This window comes from Kogia breviceps, chromosome 17 (genome assembly GCF_026419965.1).
Source record: "Kogia breviceps isolate mKogBre1 chromosome 17, mKogBre1 haplotype 1, whole genome shotgun sequence".
Classification (NCBI taxonomy): domain Eukaryota; kingdom Metazoa; phylum Chordata; class Mammalia; order Artiodactyla; family Physeteridae; genus Kogia; species Kogia breviceps.
Window position 1 is genome coordinate 16453571 of NC_081326.1, and position 19250 is coordinate 16472820.

The following is a 19250-nucleotide window of genomic DNA, read 5'->3' on the forward strand; positions in this document are numbered from 1 at the left end:
ACTCAGGATGTGAAAATAGGGCCCCAGATAGCTGAGGTGCACATCAAAGGAATGATTTCAGTGCGCCCAGACTCTCGCATCTTCCCATAAATAGAAAAGTGCTAAATTCCTTAACTTGAGATAGCTGGTTTTCTTTATTTAACAATAGTCTTCTGACTTTCCCAGTTACCTGCTCTTTGCTGCAAAACTCCTATATATCCTGGTTCCCCCGCCCCTCCTCAGAGCAGTTTCTCAGAGATATCTGAAATGCTGTCTCCCGGGGGGCAGTCCTCATTTTGTCCCAAATAAAACTTAACTCAGGACTTCCCTGGTGGCACAGTGGTTAAGAATCCACCTGCCAATGCAGGGGACACGGGTTCGAGCCCTGGTCCGGGAAGATCCTACATGCCCCGGAGCAACTAAGCCCGAGCACCATAACTACTGAGCCTGCGCTCTAGAGTCCGTGAGCCACAACTACTGAGCCCGCGCGCCTAGAGCCCGTGCTCCGCAACAAGAGAAGCCACCGCAATGAGAAGCCCGCGCACCGCAACGGAGAGTAGCCCCCGCTCACCGTAACTAGAGAAAACCCGCGTGCAGCAGCGAAGACCCAACACAGCCAAAAATAAATAAATAAATGTATTTTTTAAAAAAACAACTTAACTCACAACTCTCACATTGTGCATTTTTTTAGTCAACTATATATATATATATATATATATATATATATATATAAAATCTTTTTCAGATCCTTTTCCATTATAGGTTATTACAAGATATTGAATCTACTTCCCTGTGCTATCCAGTATGTCATTGTTGTTAATCTATTTTATATGTAGTAGTGTGTATATGTTAATCCCAAACTCCTAATTTATCCCCTTCCCCTTTTCTCCTTTGGTAACAGTAAGGAGAAAAGGAGGAGGGGATAAATTAGGAGTTTATGTCTGTGAGTCTATTTGAATCGCCTTTTGAAGATATAGCCCTCCTTCAGAAGACTCGGATGAATAACCTATCAACACAGACTATATGATGACACACCTGGAGGGTTCAGAAGAGAAACTCAGAGTAGCCAAGATGGTTTCTTCTGGAAAGCACTAAAAAAGTACCTAAAAAACTTCCTTGTGTTGGAAGTCCCAATGAGAACCTTGGTCCACCTCATCTCAGGCAAAGCATCTCAGCTCTCTAACCCTCAGTCTCCTTATGATAAAATCCTTTCCCAGAGCAAATTGTATTAGGTCCTTAATAAATCAGAAACTCTGGAGGGTCTGAGATTTTACCCCACTTGCAAGCTAACCAGTTAGCCTACCACATCACAGGTTTATGTTTATATCAACAGAAGACACAAGACCTCTGTATCTCTGGGTCAGAGACAAAGTCCATTTCTTATAGCAGAAGCAGCAGCCAGAGCAGTATCTCGCTTTGGTTCACCAACGTGACAAGGACCGGATGATACCTGCACATACAGTGGGGTATATCAGAGGAGAGGAACTCTGAAGTTAGGAAAATCTGATTTTATATAAGGCTGCTGGTAACCTGCCCATCCTCCCCTCTAAAGAGAGTGATTACTTATTACTTTGGAATGTAAGCTAAGCTCCTCCAGGGAGCAAAAGAAAAGGGCGTTATCTTTATTGCCATGGGATGTCTCCAGAGAAAAAGAGAGACATCTCTAAGCTTTGCTATCCTGGAATGTCTCCTCATGCAAACAATGGCTATAAATGCCTTTGCTCAGAGGATCTCAAACATGTAGCATGTAGGAGCACAGGAATCCATAGATAAATGTCCCCCAGCAGTCACTCGCTTGCTTACAACCCTCCATGGATTTCCTCTGTAACTAGAATAAAATCCAACCCTGCCTTGTCATAACCTAGGAGGGCGACTTGATCTGGTCCCTTCCTATGCAGTCTCATCTCATTCTTCTCCACTGGTCTCATTTGTGTCCCTTGGACATATCAAGTTGATTTTCTTTCTCTCTTTTTAAAAAATTATTATTGGGGTATAGTTGATTTACAGTGTTGTGTTAGTTTCAGGCATACAGCAAAGTGAATCTGTTACACAAATACATAGATCCACTCTTTTTTAGATTCTTTTCCCATATAGGCCATTACAGAATACTGAGTAGCCTATCGAGTTGATTTTCACCTTGAAGTTCTTGAACTTGCCACTCCCTCTGTCTGGAACACTATTCCCTGGGATCTTCCCATGACTGATTTCTGATCTCCATCAAGGACACAGCTCAGTTATGACCTCCTCAGAGAAGCCTTTCCTCTCCCCAATACCAGTCCCTCTCAGTCACATCACCATCTCATTGTCTTCAAAGCCTTTATCATTATCTTCTGTTTCGTTCTCTGTTTACTGTCCGTCTGCCCTGCAAGAATGTTAGGTCCTATCAGGGTAGAGAACTTTGTACTCAATTCTTAACCTAGTAGCTAGAATAGTACCTGGCTTATTTTAGTAAATATTTGTCGAATGAAGGTTGAATCTGTAGAATGGAGATAATCATAGTTATTCCATAGAAACTTAGATAATTTATTGAAGGTGAACATGCTTTGTAAACTGTAGATAAATATAAGGGAAATGTATTAATGGCTCCAATCATGTAGGGATTGAGGGCAGGGTATGCTATAAGAGTTAGCCCTACACTGTACTCTAAATAGTCATCAGTCTACCCTAGAACATAACATCCTCTGGCAGAGGACATATATCAAATTCAAATCAATTCAAAAACCAGTAAGGATTTGTTGCTCATTTGTATATGCATTTTACTTTTGATTCATTTGCGAAAAACTAGGAATGGATAAATGAATGTGATGCAACCATATTTTAAAAATTTCTTTAGAACTTTACCCAGTAGGGGACTAGACACTCAGTAAATGTAAATTAAAATGAATTGAATTAATAATCCAATGTGTAAATAAAGATTATTTTCTTCATTCAACAAATATTTATTGAGAATTTTCTGTTTACAGGATGCTGTATTAGGGTCTGGGGATCCACCAATGAAAGTGAGTTTCTGTTTTCAAGGAGCTATTTATTATCAGATAGAGATGGAGGAATGAAACTGCCAAATCTAAGGTAATATTACTATCTAGTATCATTGACTGAAGCAGAAAATTCATATTCTTTTTCTGATTTGGCTCATGACTTTTCCTCTCAATGGTTCTGTTTCCCCATATGTAAAATGGGTAGCCATTGATGGGCTGCGTGTGTTGAAGGGTGAGGACATGTTGATCCAGACTGTCTTAATGTCCTTCTTCCAGATTCTCTTCCTTTATGAGGATAAAGGCTTCCTTCTCAGCTGTCAAGAGCTTCCATCAATGGGGAGAATTGGACCTGCCATATTTCTCAGTGCTAAGATCAAATAAGACTATATGCAAAACAAATTGTTTTATAAACCCTAAACTTCCATAAGAATGTAAATCATGGGAATTCCCCGGTGGTCCAGTGGTTGAGACTCGGCACTCTCACTGCTGGGGTCCCAGGTTCGATCCCTGGTTGGGGAACTAAGATCCCGCAAGAAGGGCGGTGCGGCGAGAAAAAACTTTTTTAAGTAAAAAATACACAAAAAAACAAAGTCCCAACATATATAAAATTATATTTATTTTAAAAAGTGTAAATCATTGTTACCCACCAGCTCCTCATCACCCAGTAATCACTGAGCGCCTGTTAAGTGTGGGACACTGTGCTGGGCCCTGGAGCCGCAGTAAGAAGGCCTTTTAGTAGCGTGTCAGAGACAAGTTGGAAATGAAGAAGGGGATCAGATTGCAGCATGCGTTAAAGTCTGAACAACGGAATTCAGACTGATCCAGTAAGGAAATGGGAGTCATGAAAGATTTACCAGGCACAGAAGAGTGATGTGGGCAGACCATGGTGGCAGGTTTGCTATTCGCCAGCAGCGAGTGGGAGGGCCCGCATGCAGCTTGCCTGTGGTCCTGGTGGGAGGTGATTAGAATCCAAAGCAGGGAAGTAATAGTGAGAATGAGGAAGAGGGATGGATATAAGCATTACTAGAAAAAGAATTGGATGCCAACTCATCACTCATCATATACTACTAGTTACACGCGTGGGATCGTGGAATTGGCTTGCCTGAGTTCAAATCTTGTCTCCACCACTTACTAAGGTTGTGTATGTGAGCAATTAACTCAATATTTCAGTTTCCTCATCTGTAAAATGGGGATAATATTAATATAGGGTTGGCCAAAAAGTTCATTTGGGTTTTTCTGTAACATCTTCCAAATGAAATTTTTGGCCAACCCAATACCTACCCCATAGGGTTTAAGTACATACAAAGATCTTAGAACTGTGCTTAGAAACACATAAGCACCCAGTGAAGATTAGTAATTACCATCATTAAAGTCTTCAGAGATGGCTCACAGATTCCCATTACACTCAGCTCCTCTCATGAACCTGGGAGACTTACATGTACATTGCAGATATAATGCCCTTACCTGGACATTTCCATACTTTCTCAGTTTAATGATCTCTTTAACTTTAATGATCTCCATCTCTATATCTATAGATTTCTAGGACCACACCTGCCATCTTATCAAAACTAGAACTGTTTTCATATCAGAAATCTTAAGCTGCAACATTCTACCCTCTGCACAATGTAGCTCTCTCAAAAACTCATTTCAACCACACCAGTTCTTCAACCTCAAAAATCTCTAGTCTCTTTGCCCTCTATTTTCTTCCAGTTGATGAACTCCTTCCTGGAATCTCTTCTTTCTCTTCTACCTCTGGACCCCATTGTGTTTTTTTATTTTGTTTTGGGGTTTTTTTTGAGCCACCTCATGTGGCATGCAGGATCTTAGTTCCTTGACCAGGGATCCAACCCACACCCCCTACAGTGGCAGCACGGAGTCTCAACCACTGGACCACCAGGGAAGTCCCTGGACCCCATGGTTGATAGTGTGAGAGCCTCTCTCCTCTCTTTCCCTAACATCCCTATACAGAAAGTCCCCTATGTACAAACCTTCAAGCTGCAAACTTTCAAAGATGCGAATGTGCGTTCACATGTTCAATCACATAAGTTAGTTCACGTGTCTGGCGTACACTGTCACTTGCGTTCATCTACTACCAGTGGCTGTGCTTTTGTGTACTTTACTGTACAGTACTGTATAGAGTACAGTAGTATAGTATCTTTATTTCAAGCCCAGGACGTCTGGAAGCAAGTGTAAAAGCAGCAGTGTATATAGCCAGTTGTGTTAGTTGGGTACCTAGGCTAACTTTGTTGGATTTATGAACAAAATTGGACTTACAAAAGTGCACTCTGAATGGAACTCCTTCATACGTAGGGGACTTACTGTAATTCTGGGGCTGGTGCCCATCAAGCCTAGATCCAGGTCATAACTCCTCTTTCTAAGGCTACCCCCAGTCGGCTCGGTGCTGCTGGGGAAAAGTCACACAACTCTGAGGATAGACGGTTGTGTTGCACTTGCCCTTGCTCGGCTCCCTCCCCCAACTTCTCAAAGATAGTCTTAGCCTTCACCACTCTCCACAGGCTTCTTCAAGAAGCCCTCTTTTCTCAGCTGATGACCTCCACTGAGGAAACTGAGATCTTCAAGGGCAATCTGTTTTAACCTCTTGCTCTCCTGGCTGCCAATCTGTCTCCAGCCATACCCATTCTTACCTATGCCAGTCTCAGAGGACGAAGAGTCAGGAAGAGTTGTTCAAGACCAAAACTTCCTCCTGTATACTTAGTGTCTTCCCATTGCCTCCTCAAAAATCGGCTTCCATTGAACAACCTAGCCTAGCTCCTGAATTTTTTAAACCTTTCTCTATTTAGTGACTTTCCCCTTCAGCCTCCTCTAAAGAAGATTCTTTCAGACTCAGAGAAAAATAACATCTCTTTCAACTCCAGGTTCCCCTCTGGTTACTGTCAAATTTCTCTCCTCTTTCTCATGCAAACTCCTTGAAAGAGTAATCCACATTCACCAATTCTAAGTTTTGGCTCCTGTTTCCCCCTCAAGGCCTTGTAGTGTGATTTTTGCCATTACTCAGCCATAAGAAAGAATGAAATAATGCTTCCCCTACTCTTCTCTCTCTCTCTCTCTCTCTCCAATGAAGTTCTAACTGTCAAAGCTGATGAACGTTTTTCAGATTACTTTATGGACCTCTCCTCTATTGAATACTCTTGTTTTCACTCTCCTTGAGGCGTTTCCCTCCCGTACTGTTCACAGTGATGTCTTCTTCAGTTGTTTTCATGCTCCTCTTCCCATTATTTCCTGTCTTCTTCATGGGCTTTCTTTTGCTCTAGCCATCCTTTATTAATTTCTTTTAAAATATTATTTATTTATTTATTTGTTTATTTTGGCTGCGCCGGGTCTTAGTTGAGGCATGCAGACTTCTTAGTTGCGGCATGTGAACTCTTAGTTCCGGCACGCATGCAGGATCTAGTTCCCCAGCCAGGGATCGAGCCCAGGCCCCCTGCACTGGGAGCGTGGAGCCTTAGCCACTGGACCACCAGGGAAGTCCCTCTAACCATCCTTTCGATGTTGCTGTTTCTAAGGTCGCTTCCTTAGCTGACTGCTTCTCTCTTCTACATAATTTCCTAGAGAAGTCACAGGTGATTTTATTCTTTTTTAGGGTGTTAATTACTACACATTACATGCCAATAACTCAAAACTCTACCTCTTCAGATTCTTCTCTCAAGCACCAGACTTATACACTCAACTGCCTCTGGACACCTCTACCCCGTACTCCGCTGACATTTGAACTCAAAGTGACTGAAATGCAGCTCACTATGCTTCTTTCTGAACCAGCTTATCTGCCTCCCCCCCCACCCCGCCCTGCCCTTAGTTTGTAGCACACCTTTTATTCTGTCACACAAGCTAGAAACTTGGTAGTTATCTTAGATACCGCCCACAGCTTTCCTTCCCCTCATGTCCAACCATCATTTACGCTTGCCAGTTTTACTCTCTAAACATTTCTCGCCTCTATTCCCTCCTCACCACCCTAGTTTGGGCTCTCACTTTCTCTTACTTCTCTTGGACCAGTGTAATCATCTCTTCATTGGTTTCTCTGCCTTCAATCCTGGATCCCACAAGTCTGTTCTCTTTTCTTATTGAATCAAATCCAGGCTCTTTAATATGGCACAAAACTGCCTCCATGATCTGGCACTTGACAAATTCCCTAACTTCCTTTTATTCTTTCCTGTCTCACAATTCACACTGTAGATATGATGACCTGGTTTTACTCTGTAACTTGACTCTCTTATTTCAGACTTCTAGTCCTTGATTGGCCTAGGCTCACTGACCAGAAAGCCTTGAGCACATTTCTCTCCTACACACAACCCCCTTCACTTAACCAGGTTCACTCTGCTGGAAGGCAGTCCCTGATGGATCTTCAACCCCCCTTTATTTTGGCTTTTGTCTGCGCTCCTTGTATAAGTCTCAGTCACTGCACTTACATTCTTTTATGATTTTCTCTTTGCATATCTGCTTTCTCCACTGTACTCACTTCCTCTGTGAGAAACTGTGTCTGAATTATTCTTTCATCTCCAACATCTAATCTGTTATAATTATGACAGATTAGGTGCTCAAATAATATTTGTTGAAGAAAAGACAGAAAGAAAGAAGGGAGGGAGGGAGAAATGGAAGACGAAAGGAAGAAACAAAAGGAGGAAGGATCATTTTTGTAGTGGGAAAAAAATGTCACTTTCAAATACAACTGTTGATTAAATACAGTGATGATAAAATGGAGACATAAACACTTTGATTCTGTCTTGGTTAAAACTGGAAGAAATTATAGGTTAGCATCAACTGGATGTCTTGGGGGCAAAATCCTCTTATGTCAAGTACTTGTTATTAATAGACAGGTGGGCTGAACAACTTTTCATCCCTATAATCTCGGCAGTATAAAGAACAAAGAAATCAGACAGAGGGAAAATGTCTTATTTATATTTGAATGATATGGGCCATGACCATTGCTACATTTCCTAAGAAGAAACAAGAAGTTTCCTGAAATATTCACAAGTTCTTCATGGGTTTTTCTGTCTAGGATGGTCATAAAATTTCAATACAAAATTTCTGGAATGTAAACTTCAATCTCAAAGCATGTAAAAGAGGGAATTGTTTATTTAATCTATAGAACATGTTTGTTTCAGGGACTGGAATTTGCTCACTTAAATGGTAAATTAACTGTCAATCTGACTCATTATTATATAATTTGTGTGGAATTATTTGTTCACTAGAGAAAATTATTCAGGTCCCTGGGTCTAGTTTTCCTCTATGCCAATTCTGCAACGCATAAAAAAAATAAGAAAGTCCTATAACTAACTTAAACCCAAACACCATGAGAAGTCTAGTATCTTTGCAAACATATTATCCAAACCCAAACACCATGAGAAGTCTAATATCTTTGCAAACATATTATCTCTCTAAAAATTTATTTTATTTTATTCATTTATTTTTTTGGCTGCATTGGGTCTTTGTTGCTGCACACTGGTTTTCTCTAGATGCGTTGAGCAGGGGCTAGCTACTCTTCGTTGCGGTGCATGGGCTTTTCCATCTGGTGGCTTCTCTTGCTGTGAAGCATGGGCTCTAGGCTCACAGGCTTCAGTAGTTGCAGCATGTGGGCTCAGTAGTTGCAGTGCGCGGGCTCAGTAGTTGCGGTGCGTGGGCTCAGTAGCTGTGGCTCGCGGGCTTAGTTGCTCCACGGCATGTGGGATCTTCCCAGAGCAGGGCTCAAACCCATGTCCCCGGCACTGGCAGGCAGATTCTTAACTACTGTCCCACCAAGGAAGTCCCCATATTATCCCTTTTTCCCACCACACACTGTTATGGATTCAGGTTTCTAAAAAATATTACTGGAGGTCCAGTCGTTATAGTCTCTGCATAGAAATTTCTTTCAAAATGTTACAGACTTTATTTTTAAACTTTTTAAATGTAAAAAATAATACAAATACCTTCTACTCTGCCCTGGTTGGAATTTCCCAAACATTGGAAGCAATTTGAAGTCATTCCTCTATCATTTTTTTTCCATTTCAGTAATATTTTCCCCATTCCTCTTAAGGAAAAGATTAAGATTATTTTCCATTTTATGGCTTAGCTGCTAATAAAAGGGCATTTAAGAACAGATATCAGGAAAAAAATTAAAGAGCTGGGGAGTAGGACACCGCCGAGAGCAGGTCCCCATTCACTGTCTAATTACATTATCATGGATCCAGAATGAAATTGCTTTTCTCCAAGAAGCATGGCCAGGTGATGATCCAATTATTAGGGGAACAGGTGAAGGAGGCACCTGAGCGCTGGTCTCAGAAAGCTGTACGGAGCAGGACTCCGATTCTGTGGATGGTGTGGCAGGCGTGTAGCACGGCTCATCTGTGCTACGGTGACCACCTGAGACAGCAGCAGGCCTGGGCCAGTGGGCAGGCATCTTGCTGTGTGTTTATATCCATTAGATGAATGGCCAGTTACACGAACGATGGGCTATTCAGTTGGAAGTGGCCTTAGGAAAAATAAATAACAAATAGCTGCCTTTCTAATATCTCCGCTCTTTTGTAGAAAGGAAAGACTTAGCCTCATCGTTCTCTTTTGAAATTAGTAGATTTTAAAGATGTCTTTGATAAATTTCTTGGATTTAGGAGTAAGAATTATGATATGATTAGCTGCAATTTATTGGGCTCTTACTATAGGCTGCACACTTTACATTTATTTTCTCAACGAAGCCCCTCAGTAACCCAATGAGTATTATTGCTCCCTTTCACACAGCATATGAATGGCACATCCAGGTCTGAAACCCCAATCTGTCCGACTCCAAAGCCCTTGCCTTGACCACAACCTACGGCACCTGCCAGATTTTAAGCCAAGTAGAAGACAAGCATATCTGCTGATCAGGCTGGTCAGCCTTGGAAATAAGCAGCCACCAGGACCATAGCTCCTGAAGACTCTCCGAAATGCCTGCCACCAGGCCTGGAAGATAAAGTGAAGGTGAGCCATAATGGTGGCAGTAAGGAGGCAGAAGCTGTGGGACTTGGTGACTGTGTGAGCCAAGGATGACTCCCAGGTTTCTAACTGGAAGGGGTGAGGCAGTGGTGGTGCCATTCACCGAAACTGGAAACACAGGAAGAGTAGAAGGTTCGTGATGCTGGGTTCAGATTGGGATGTGTTGGGTCTGAGGTGCCTGTTGATATTCAGGTGAACACACAGACAATTAAATCTGGAGCTAAGGATAGAGGTACACATTGGAAAATAGAAATGTGGATGTCACCAACCTATTGGGACACATGAGGTCAGAACTATGGATAAGATGGTCCTAAGACAGCCTGGGGAATAAGAATGGGAACCTTGGTCTGGACACCTGAATGCTACCAACGTGCGCAGAATGAATAGAGGAAGTGAGACTATGAAAAGAGATGGACTGGGAATGACCAGAGAGAGGGAAAACCAAGGGGGCATTATTCTAGAAACCAAGAGGAACCTGCCCACCCCTCTCTAACACTACAGACAGGTCAGTAGATGCGCTCTGCGCTCCCAAACACCTGCCCAAGCCTTTATTATGTCTTAACACTGTTCGTTTACCTGTGTCTCTAATTCAGGGTCCACAAGATCTTCAAAGGCAGGGCCTGGTTGTTTGTCTCTGTATTCCCAGGATCTAAAATATGTCCAGTGACTTGGGCAACTGAGAGCAGTTTCAGTGAAGTTGTAGGGGTGGAATTCTGGTTGGAATGAATGGGGGAAGAGGAATTTAAAATGTGGCTCAATCTCAATTATCCACACTGAGGGAACAGAACAGAAATGTGGGTGAAACACAGAAAAAGAGATAAGCTTAAAAGTTACACTTGACTTTGAACACAGACTCCATAGAGAGCTTATATTCTTTCAGAGATCCAGGCAATCCCTCCTCAGTCCTAGCCCTCCCGTGTTGTGGCCCTAATGTCTGCAGTTGAAACCCTCCCAGGAAGAGGAAAGAGACACTCAACACCTCAAAGGGGATGAGTCCATGATTAAGTGAGAACTGACTACTATGGAAGGGGCGGAGAAGAATGAAGCTTCGTGTAGCAGATAACGGATAACCACAAGGTGTATCATCCCTATTTTCATGATAAACAGAAGGGCTGAGCGTTTGCAAGCCAGTAGAACATTTTCAAGCCTTGAAGATTCTCAAGTACTTTAAGATTTTGGACTAATGTCATTCAGAGAGTGTTTCCTTTATGAAGGTATCATTACAATAATGAATGTTTTGCATTTGGGGAAGTGGTGTCATATTTGGAATGTTCAGCCAAAGGGGAAAAGATTAGTAGCTAGTTTTAATGACCTCTGGAGAACCTGAGAATTTTCATTTCTTGAGTCTTTTTTTTTTTTTCACCCCAAAGTCAAATGAAGGGTGGTGTAAGGAAAAATTGAAAACAGAAACAAGTGAGCTGGTTTGATCATAATAATTTAAAAAGTACTTCATGTACGTATCAGTCTGTTTTTTTAAGTACTTCCACAGGCATTATCGGATTGGATGGATATTTATAAACAAACAAACAAATGCAGTTAGCTGTGATAATCCTCATGAAAGAAATGAGGAAACTGAGGATCAGATATAGCTTCATCTTCAGTAGCATCATTTTTTTTTTTTTTTTTTTTGAGAAAATGCCCAAACCAGCATTCTCTTCCTGGTATATAATGATCCTGCCACCTGCCTGCCCTGCCTCCCTTTCTACTGTCTTTTTCTTCCTTCATTCCTTCCTTTTTACCTCCCTCCCTCCCACCTTCCTTTCCTTCCTTCCTTCAGAAAACCATTAATTGAATACTCTGCTATTGTGATATGATAAGAAGTATATATTTTGTTCTTCATCCCTGGCTCCTGAAACAGCTCCAGACTCACACCGGTCAGAATGGCCATCATCAAAAAATCTAGAAACAATAAATGCTGGAGAGGGTGTGGAGAAAAGGGAACCCTCTTGCACCATTGATGGGAATGTAAATTGATACAGCCACTATGGAGAACAGTATGGGGGTTCCTTACAAAACTAAAACTAGAACTACCATACGACCAGCAATCCCACTACTGGGCATATACCCTGAGAAAACCATAAAGAGTCATGTACCACAATGTTCATTGCAGCTCTATTTACAATAGCCAGGACATGGAGGCAACCTAAGTGTCCATCGACAGATGAATGGATAAAGAAGATGTGGCACATATATACAATGGAATATTACTCAGCCATAAAAAGAAATGAAACTGAGTTATTTGTAATGAGGTGGATAGACCTGGAGTCTGTCATACAGAGTGAAGTAAGTCAGAAGGAGGAAAACAAATACCGTATGCTAACACATATATATGGAATCTAAGAAAAAAAATGTCATGAAGAGACTAGGGGTAGGAGGGGAATAAAACACAGACCTACTACAGCATGGCCTTGAGGATATGGGGAGGGGGAAGGGTAAGCTGGGACGAAGTGAGAGAGTGGCATGGACATATATACACTACCAAACGTAGGGTGGATAGCTAGTGGGAAGCAGCCGCATGGCACAGGGAGATCAGCTCGGTGCTTTGTGACCACCTAGAGGGGTGGGATAGGGAGATGGGAGGGAGGGAGATGCAAGAGGGAAAAGATATGGGAACATATGTATATGTATAACTGATTCATTTTGTTATAAAGCAGAAACTAACACACCATTGTAAAACAGTTATACTCCAATAAAGATGTTAAAAAGAAAAGGTGAAAGGAGCATTTTTTGTTATTCATTAGCCCCTTTCCACCACACCCGAGTTTATGTTAATGAGGTGACTTCCGGAAAGCCCCAAAGGCGAGGGGAGGTGGGTGGAGGGCTGATTTCCAGGGCAACCAGCCACCTGATTAGAGGGGTAGTCTAGGGCATGGCCCTGGGTCCAGTGACAAGCTCTTTGACCTTGGGCCAGTTGATTAAACTCTGTGTGCCTCAGTTTCCTCACAAGTAAAACAATACTTCCCTCAGAGGGTTGTTAGGAGTTTGAAACGAGTTAGTATTTGTCAAGTGCCTACCTGGCGTGCAATAAACGTTGTTTAAGTGTGTGTTTAATAAATAAATGAGTTGGGTTAGCTCAACATTCCTTTGTGGGAGAAGAATTACTCTTTATTCCTATTGTTCAGCAACTTGTTCACACAATCGAACCCATCTCCGAATACATGGGAGCGAGATAGTCTCTTTATTCTTTCTTTCCACCAACTAGAAGAACTTCCATAAATGAAAGAGTTTATGAGAACCAAGTGCATATAACCAAACATCTCTCCTAAGGGCTCAGATCCAATGCCTACTTAAGGAAGAAAGTCTGACTCCTCATAGGGAGTGCCCTTTACGCAAACCCCGGGGGGCTTTCCATATCTGAAATGGAGAGGTTGATGATTCCAAGAGACCGCTTTTTGAGATTGTTGAAGTGATTTCGTCAGTTTAATGCCCTTTGTGGGTGGCTGGGAAGATTTTACAATCTGCAACCAATTCTTTCCAACTGCTGGAGAAGAGGAATATTCACTCAGGGTTGTTTCTACTCAGGTCCTGAGGTCACGGCATGATTTTTTTTCTTTTGTCCTTACAAGGAAATCTTGAAAACTTTCTTCAGACAGGGAACCAAAAATAGTGACAAGGAGGAAGGGTTGCCAAAGATGTGTCCTTTATTCCCCCCCCCCTTTATTTCATTTATAGTAAAATCTTAAATCTATGAGAGTGGTTTTACACGTCCCTTCCACCAGACACTGTTTATCTCGAGGGGTAATTCATGCCCCATTTACTTCATAGATCTCAGGATCTCTTATGTTTAAACACCTACAGCAGCTACTACTCCTTTCTGTTCATTTTTGCTTACCAATAATTTTTCAGAACTTTACACTCAACCTCTTTCTGTCGCTGCCAAATTTCACCAGGTTTCTATAATCTGTGAGAGAGGCAGCATTGGATAAATGCTAAATCAGATAAATGCTAAATGCAAATCAGAGCATCATGGGCTCTGGGGGCAGAACATGGGTTCAAGTTCTGGATCCACCACTGGCTTTGAACTTGGGAAAATCATCTGTCCTATTTCCTCACCTTTTTTTTTTAATAAGATTTTTAAAAATATATTTATTTTACTTATTATTATTTATTTTTGGCTTCATTGGGTCTTCGTTGCTGTGCTCGGGCTTTCTCTAGTTGCGGCGAGCGGGGGCTACTCTTTGTTGCGGTGTGAGGGCTTCTCATTGTGGTGACTTCTCTTGTTGTGGAGCACCGGCCCTTGGCGCACAGCCTCAATAGTTGTGGCTCGCGGGCTCTAGAGTGCAGGCTCAGTAGTTGTGGCACACGGGCTCATTTGCTCCGCGGCATGTGAGATCTTCCCGGACCAGGGCTCAAACCCTGGATTCAATGTGTCCCCTGCATTGGCAGGCAGATACTTAACCACTGCACCACCAGGGAAGCCCCTTATTTCCTCACTTAACAAATGTAGGTAACAATACAGATGGCTCCCCTTCCTTCCCCACAGAGCTATTGAGAAGGTCAAGTGAAATGATGTAGAAGCACTCAAAAGCTCTATTTTAAAATACGTTACATTTATGCTTTATGCATTTTTGTGTCTGCACAGCCAATTGGGCACTTAGCAAATGCCACCTGAAATTTAAAAATATTTGTTCTACTGCAGTGTGAGTGCCTTGAGTTCAGACATATCATTGGTGCTTAATAAATGCTGATGGTTGATATAGTGTTCATTTAGCAGTTTACAATTTCTTTTTGTAGCCATGAACTGGGCATCTCCTGAATGCCTTGTACTCTCTTGAGCACCAGTGGGGAGAAAAGGTGAGTAAAACTGGGACTCAGCTGGAGGAACAGAGGTACAAACAAATCATAGTTATTCAAGACTACATATGCTAGTAAAGAGCTTGAAGAAAGCATTAGACTAGAGGCTACTGACTTATCCTGGGAAAGTTGAAGCCGACTTCACAGAAGAAGCAGTGCTCTCGAAAAAAGGTGGGTGGGAGCCATTCACACACATTCCATCAGTGGCCCTCCACAAACTCTTGGGAAGTAGGCAGGGCAGTTACTAAACCCCCACTTTACATGAAAAACTGGGAGCAGAACATGTCAGAGGTTTGCCCAGGAGCTCCTGGCTATGGAGAGAAACAAAGTGGGCACAGAACTGGCTCCTAATCCAGTTCTGTTTCTACCATGCCTCACGGCTTCCCTAAGTAACGTCCATGACCATGAGTTCAGCCCTGGAGGAGGTCAGGTGTTTCTTATTTTCTCAATTAGAATGAGTCAAGCAACCCAATTCATTTAATTTATTGCATTTCCCCTTCCCTTTTTCATAATTCTCTTATTTATGAGGCCAGAGTTCTGAGTGATTCCCCTTCCAGGAATCTTCCCTAAGGAAACAGTCAGAGAGACAGACATAGATTTATGAACAAAAACTTTCCTAGCAGAGCTATTTATAATGACAGAAAATAGGAAACAACTGAAATTTCCAACAAAAACAGACTAGTGGGCAGCCCCTAAACAGCTTTCCATATATTTTATAATGACATTTTTAAAGTGCTTACAATTAATGCTATTTTTAAAAAAAGAAGACAGGATAAAGACTTGTGTTCCCAATTTTGTTGGGTATACCTGCCAACACATGCATAGAAAAAAAGAGAGGGGCTCTCAGCAAGATGTTTACAGTGGCCATCTTGGAACTGTTTGTATTTTCAATACAGTGTGCATTTTATCATTTAAAAAAACCCAATAGGGCTTCCCTGGTGGCGCAGTGGTTGAGAGTCCGCCTGCCGATGCAGGGGACATGGGTTCGTGCCCCGGTCCGGGAGGATCCCACATGCCGCAGAGCGGCTGGGCCCATGAGCCATGGCCGCTGGGCCTGTGCGTCCGGAGCCTGTGCTCCGCAACGGGAGAGGTCACAACAGTGAGAGGCCTGCATACCTCAAAAAACAAAAACAAAAAACCCAATAAAAATTGTTTAATAAAATGCAAAATTCATCAAGAGGGCAATAAAACAGAGACCACATTTCTGTATTATTCACGGTTCTCCAGAGAAATAAAAAAAATAGAATTATACATATGCATTTATATACATATATACATAGAGAGAGAGAGAGAGAGATTGATTTTAAGGAATTGGCTCATGTGATTTTGAAGGCTGGCAAGTCCAAAATTTGCAGGAAACCCAGGAAAGAGTTGATGCTACAGTTCAATCCAAGGCTATCTGCTGGCAGAATTCCATCTTAATCAGAGGTCAGTCTTTTTCTATTAAGGCCGTCAACTGATTGGATGAGGCCCACCCACATGATGGAGGGTAATCTGCTTTACTCAGTCTACTGGTCTAAATGTTAATTTCATCTAAAAAATACCTTCACAGAAATATCTATTGTAGAATAATATTTGACCAAATACCTGAACACTGTAGCCTAGCCAAGTTGACACATAAAAGTAACCATCACATTTCCCCAACTGATTTCTCACTAGTTGACTCAACTGTGTGAAGACAGGCCCTGTCTCCTCTCTGTCTTCCTGTTGTTCGGCACAGGTCTGGCTCATGGTTGAGCAGGTGATGGGATTAGTGTGTGGGTGAGTGAGGGACTGATCTGCTAAGAAGTTAGCAACAATATTACAAAATTATCTGCTCAGGGGCTTCCCTGGTGGCGCAGTGGTTGAGAGTCCGCCTGCCGATGCAGGGGACACGGGTTCGTGCCCCGGTCCGGGAAGATCCCACATGCCGCCGAGCGGCTGGGCCCGTGAGCCATGGCCGCTGGGCCTGCACGTCCGGAGCCTGTGCTCCGCAACGGGAGAGGCCACAACAGTGAGAGGCCCGTGTAATGCAAAAAAAGAAAGAAACAAACAAACAAACAACAATTATCTGCTCAGAATGTCCCAAATCTACAGTCAGGGTCGCTTAAACTGGGACCAGGCCAGCCATGCCAGAGGAAACCACATCACACTATAAGGGCAGGCTCCAGCCACCATAATGACCCCAAACCCTACTCTACGCTCGTTTTTAGACCTACAAAAAACTCGCCCTGAGCCCAGAGACTACTGAGGACGTGCAGCCTCCCCAGCGGTGTTGTCCTGCTAAAAGCAATGGTCAGGTGGAGGCAAGTGTTCTTTAGGACCAGAGATGTGGACCCTCTGGGGGCTGCCTGAATACAGGGTCCCCGCTGGTTGGCCTCCATTGCCTCAGTCCAGGCAGTGAAAAGAAGCTCTTCATTGTGTGCTACAGCCGGACAGAGTTTCCTGCTGCCTCAGCCCCTGATGAGAGTATATAGCTTCTCCAGACACCAGAAAGTTCTCACCCATCTTTCAATATGGGCTTTGTCCCTTCAGGGCTTCTTGTTTTACTGATTAGGTCAACTCTTGTGTTGGGCTAGAATCCTCCCTGCAGCCATAGCCCCAGAGTTTCTGACCCTCGCTGTTCCAGCTCCATCTGGAGCCTCAGAAGGGCTGGACTCTGGGTGCCCAGTTCAGAACAACCTGGATTGGTAAAGATGTTTCAATAGCTATAGTTACCAGAGCACTAAGGCCAGGAAATTCAGGAGGCTGATAAAGTGATTCGAAAGAAGAATCAAAGAGCAAGGTTGGTTTCTGTATACTGTGGATGGATAAAAATCTTCTATCTAATGAAGTGATCTTGTTCTAGTTGTACAAAAGGTATGTTTTTTATTTTGAAAAATCTACTACAAGGAACAAATTCTAAGATCTCACATATTTCATAGGAAAATTCAGTCATAAGAGTCCTTATTAATCAACTATACTTCAATAACATAAATTTTTTTTTAAAAAGAGTCCTTGGGGCTTCCCTGGTGGCGCAGTGGTTGAGAGTCCACCTGCCGATGCAGGGGACGCGGGTTCATGTACCTGTCTGGGAAGATCCCACATGCCGTGGAGCGGCTGGGCCCGTGAGCCACGGCCGCTGAGCCTGCACGTCCGGAGCCTGTGCTCCACAACGGGAGAGGCCACGGTGAGACTGAAAAAAAAAAAAAAAAAAAAAAAAAAAGTCCTTATGGAGGGAAGGAGACTATACTTTCATTTAGGGATGGGGATAGAGGTTGTGGTTGGTAGACGTCTGACCATGTCAGTGCCCCAGTCAGTGGCACGTTTGAGGTGGGGGTGAGGGGAGCAGGCATCACCCCATGAAGAAAGGGACCTATTAGGTGGGCTGGTCCCTTTCTAAGCACACAAGTGCCAGCATACAATCTGGATAGGAGGGTGTTAGCTCCGTGTACAGCAGGTGAGCATGCCTGGTGGGCAGGTATCCCAGAAAACCAACAGCTTGTGAAGTATGGGTCACAGCTGCTGTCTGATGTGATAAAAACACACCTTGATGGGGGCATTTACCAACAGCCAGGCACAGTTCCAAGTGCTTTGCATAGATAATCTCATTTAACCCTCACAATGTCCCTATGCCGTAGCTACTAAAATTCTCCCACTTTATAACTAAGGAATCTGGAGCCTAGAGAGATGGCATGATTTGATTTGCCCAGAGGACTCAACCAGTAACCGATGGAGCTGGGAGTTCTTCCAGCACTGTGATCCCACGACTGTCACTCTTCATTTTTATTTATTTTTTTGCGGTACGTGGGCCTCTCACTGTTGGGGCCTCTCCCGTTGCGGAGCACAGGCTCCGGACGCGCAGGCTCAGCGGCCATGGCTCACGGGCCCAGCCGCTCCGCGGCACGTGGAATCCTCCCGGACCGGGGCACGAACCCGCGTCCCCTGCAACGGCAGGCGGACTCTCAACCACTGCGCCACCGGGGAAGCCCCATGTCACTCTTAAACTGTATGCTACACATACACACACACACTCACATCCATACACATACACAGACTTCTTGGGATGCTAAAGTCAGATGCCTTTTCTTTTTCCCTCGTGCATAAAGATGACATGCACACTGCTCGCTTTCCTCCCTTCCCAATCCTAGCCTGAAGCAAGTTTCTGACCCCCTACCCCTGTTCCACCTCACCCCAAAATGCCCACTGCAAATCTAAGCAGCTGTGTTCAGGTCTTGAGCTTTCCTTCCTTATGTTCCCTGCTGTGAAAGCTCTGGGCTGGGAGGCCACCACGTATTAGGATGAATGGGCACTCTAAGCCCGTTACATGGCTGCCCTTGGACACGTGTTTCTCTGGTGTGGGCTGAGGGGAACAGTGTGGAGGAGAAGCAGGTGAGCCCTGAGCTCTGGAGACCTCAACTCTGCCTCCAAACAAGCAACAAGGATTCACCTCTCTAAACTGAAGAAAACTGCTCTCAGCCACCTCTAAAACACTAACAAACGGTGCCTCTATGGTCTCTTTCCAGGTGTGTAAGACTGGTCAGTCTTCCTTTTGTAGCCACCAGGCTTTCCCAGGGCGCT

General features: G+C 43.4%; 1 protein-coding gene across 8 annotated transcripts in view; it reads right to left on the reverse strand.

The window, feature by feature from the left end:
• C17H8orf89 (chromosome 17 C8orf89 homolog) overlaps positions 1 to 19250 on the reverse strand; it is a 160310-nt gene that overhangs the window by 62516 nt on the left and 78544 nt on the right. Inside the window, exon 10 of one of the 8 annotated variants that reach the window (XM_067017505.1) lies at positions 10600 to 10630. The exons of the other annotated variants lie outside the window; for them this stretch is intronic. The gene's annotated coding sequence lies outside the window, so the exon portion shown is untranslated. Of the gene's footprint in view, positions 1 to 10599; positions 10631 to 19250 lie in introns of those variants that run through there. 8 annotated transcript variants of the gene reach the window in all.